The sequence below is a fragment of the Salvelinus sp. IW2-2015 genome, unplaced genomic scaffold (genome assembly GCF_002910315.2).
Source record: "Salvelinus sp. IW2-2015 unplaced genomic scaffold, ASM291031v2 Un_scaffold4181, whole genome shotgun sequence".
NCBI classification, from domain to species: domain Eukaryota; kingdom Metazoa; phylum Chordata; class Actinopteri; order Salmoniformes; family Salmonidae; genus Salvelinus; species Salvelinus sp. IW2-2015.
Window position 1 is genome coordinate 10668 of NW_019945452.1, and position 3768 is coordinate 14435.

Sequence of the window (3768 nt, forward strand, 5' to 3'; positions counted from 1 at the left end):
TGTCCATGTAGGGTCATGGCTCTAGGTTCCATGTAGTCATGGCTCTAGGTTCCAGTAGTCATGGCTCTAGGTTCCATGTAGTCATGGCTCTAGGTTCCATGTAGTCATGGCTCTAGGTTCCATGTAGTCATGGCTCTAGGTTCCATGTAGTCATGGCTCTAGGTTCCATTGTAGTCATGGCTCTAGGTTCCATGTAGTCGTGGCTCTAGGTTCCATGTGTCTGGCTCAGGTTCCATGTGGTCGTGGTCTAGGTTCCATGTAGTCGTGGCTCTAGGTTCCATTATGTAGTCGGGCTCAGCCATGTTCGTGCTCTAGGTTCCATGTAGTCGTGGCTCTAGTTCCATGTAGTCGGGCTCTAAGGTTCCATTAGTCGCGGCTCTAGGTTCCATGTAGTCACGGCTCTAGGTTCCATTTGTAGTCACGGCTCTAGGTTCCATGTAGTCACGGCTCTAGGTTCCATGTTAGTCGCGTCTCTAGGTTCCATGTTTAGTCGCGGCTCTAGGTTCATTGTCTGCTTCTAGGTTCCATGTATCACGGGCTCTAGGTTCCATGTTAGTCACGGCTCTAGGTTCCATGTAGTCACGGCTCTAGGTTCCATGTAGTCGTGGCTCTAGTTCCATGTAAGTCACGGCTCTAGGTTCCATGTAGTCACGGCTCTAGGTTCCATGTAGTCACGGCTCTAGGTTCCATGTAGTCATGGCTCTATGTAGTTACTGGCCTTAGGGTGCACTATAAATCAAGTCCAATTGTATTGCTCACATACACATATTTAGCAGATGTTACTGTGGATGTAGCAAAATGCTTGTGAGGAATAGGTTGCACTATAAGGAATAGGTTGCACTATAAAGGAATAGGGTGCACTATAAAGGAATAAGGAATAGGGTGCCATTTGGGAAGCAGCCTCAGCAGTCAGTTCATAAACCGGCCCTGGAACTGAAGCATTAACCCCTCCTTCCACCAGGGAGAAGAAAGGGAGGAGAGAGAAGGGAGGAGAAGAAAAGGAGAGGGGAGAGAGAAGGAGAGGGAGGGAGAGAGAAGGAGAGGGGGGAGAGAGAAGGGGAGGGGAGAGAGGGATTGGAGGAGCAGGGGCGGCGTTTGAGGATTGCCGAGCGAGGGGGGCGAGGTCATGGCGCGGAGGGGGGTGGCAGGGGAAGAATGGGAGCGCTGAGTGCTTGCAGGGCCGGGAGGATGCGAGGATGTGGCGAGGGAGTGCAGGGGGGACGAGAGGGAGGTGGTGAAGGAGGGGGGACGCGTCGGTGGAGAGTGGTGGATGGGAGGAGGGGGGAGAGAGAGGAGAGACGATATGGAGACGGGGAGGAAGGGGAGAGGAGAAGAGAGGGGAGGGAGAGGGAGAGCCGAGACTACTGGAGGAGGCGTCTCCTGGACCGCGGGAGCAGGAGAAGGGGGGAGGGGAGAGGGGAGGAGGAATTGGAGAGGGGAGGGAGAGGGGAGAGGGGAGAGGAAATCAAAAGAAAAGAGGGAGAGAGAATGAGAAGAAGGAGAGGAGGGAGAGCAGAAAAGAGCAGGGGAGAGGAGAAGAGAAGGGAGGAAGAAGATAAGGAAGGAGAAGAGAAGAGAAGGAGAGAGAGAGAAAGAGCAGGGAAGAAGAAGAGAAGAGAGTAGGAAGAAAGAAGAAGAGAAGGTAGAAAGAACAAGAAGATAGAAAAGTGGAAAACATTGTGATTACGTGACCCTCTGGATGGACTAGGCTCACATGCGAGAAACTCTATACAAACAAAAGAGAAGAAGGAGGGACAGAGAGAGAGAGGAGGGAGGGAGGGAGGGAGGAGGGGAGGAGGGAGGGAGGGGGGGAAGGAGAAGGGAGGGGGGGGGAGGGAGGGAGTTTACTGAACTAAAAAAATCTACAGGAGAGATGAGACTGAATGAAACCATTTTTAGACTTAATAATGAAGTCTCCACAGTTTGGCTGTGGAGTTTACAGTCTCTTTCCAAGCTGTCAGGTAACCATCTTAACCAAAGCTTTAATAGGTGGGTGTTTTCACGTCTTACTGAACAGTTGGATAGGATTTAATGCTGACAGTTAGGACTAGGAATGCATTTGTTGATATAGAAAGGGGTAGAGGAAATGAAGATCCCAGATGAACGATTAGCTTCTTAACAAAAATAAAACAACAAGGAAACACTTTCAAAGCTGTTTATACTAACATGGCAGGAGAAAGTTGATACTCTTGACTGGACATGAATACAGTCCAGGAATCATCAGTCTACCCCCCCCCCCCCCCAAACACAGAACACCTCCCTCACTGACCTACTCAACACACGAACACCCCCTCACTGACCTACTCAAACACAGAACACCTCCCTCACTGACCTACTCAAACACAGAACACCTCCCTCACTGACCTACTCAAACACAAGAACACCTCCCTCACTGACCTACTCAAACACATTACACATTGAACTTAATGACTAGCTATAGTTAAAGCAGAACAAGTAGTGAGACAACCCAGTATACATTACCAACGTGTTGCAGGATGTCTGTCTGTCTGTATGTTGCAATGCCAAGTTATTTCCTCCCTCTTCCAAACCAGCTGTAGGACAGGTCCTCTCCTCTGCAGGCTCTGAGCTGCCGAGGAGATAAATGTTTAAACAGACAGAGAGGAAGACAAGCTGTTATGGTCCGCTCACAGAAGCCGGGATGCCAAGCCTTGCCTAACAGAAGACATGTTTGAGAAGCTGAAAGCTGTAGCATCAGAAGAGAGCAGGTCACTTAAAAGACTAGAAAATACACGAAGACAGTGTTGAGAGAGGTCATTTTCTTCTTGTAATTACTAGCCAAGTTTACACAATGGTGGTGTTTGGTACACTACTCTGCAACAACAACAGAGGTGTAGCTTACCTATAGCTTTCATTATCAGTCTCACGCTGCACCGCCTCTAGCTCTAGTCTGCGACTGTCACCGCTGCCCTTAACCAGTCTCGCACTTAGTGTCACGCTGCACCAGCTCCTGCACCGGCCACTGTCTGCGACCTCGCTAACCAGTCTGCGACTGCACCGCTCAGTCTAACCACTGCACGCTCGCTAACCACTGCAGACTGCACCGCCTACTACCAGTCTGCAGCTGCACTCGCGCTCAACCAGCTAACCAGCTACTGCACCGCCATCTAACCAGTCTGCAGACTGCACCGCCTCTAATCAGTCTGCAGACTGCACCGCCTCTAACCAGTCTGCGACTGCACCGCCTCTAACCAGTCTGCAGACGCACCGCCTCTAACCAGTCTGCACCGCCTCTAACCAGTCTGCACCGCCTTCTAACCAGTCTGCAGACTGCACCGCCTCTTAACCAGTCTGCACGCCTCTAACCAGTCTGCAGACGCACCGCCTCTACCAGTCTGCAGACTGCACCGCCTTTAACCATCTGCAGACTGCACCGCCTCTAACCAGTCTGCAGTCTGCACCGCCACTAACCGTCTTGCAGACTGCACCGCCACTAACCAGTCTGCAGACTGCACCGCCTCTAACCAGTCTGCACCGCCTCTAACCAACTGCACCGCCTAACCATCGCAGACTGCACCGCCACTAACCAGTCTGCAGACTGCACCGCCCTAACAGTCTGCCACCGCCTCTAACCAGTCTGCACCGCCTCTAACCAGTCTGCAGACTGCACGCCCTAACCAGTTGCAGACGCACCGCCACTAACCAGTCTGCAGACTGCACCGCTCTAACCAGTCTGCACCGCCATAACCAGTCTGCAGACGCACCGCCACTAACCAGTCTGCAGACTGCACCGCCACCTGTCACCAGAAT

At 51.9% G+C, this 3768-nt stretch overlaps 1 long non-coding RNA gene across 1 annotated transcript in view; it reads right to left on the reverse strand.

The window, feature by feature from the left end:
• The window catches only part of LOC112076992 (uncharacterized), an 8486-nt gene extending 5634 nt beyond the window's left edge, over positions 1-2852 (reverse strand). The window contains exon 1 of the long non-coding RNA XR_002895306.2: positions 2482-2852. This is a non-coding gene — a long non-coding RNA (uncharacterized lncRNA). The remainder of the gene's footprint in view (positions 1-2481) is intronic.
• Between the last annotated feature and the right edge of the window lie 916 nt (positions 2853-3768).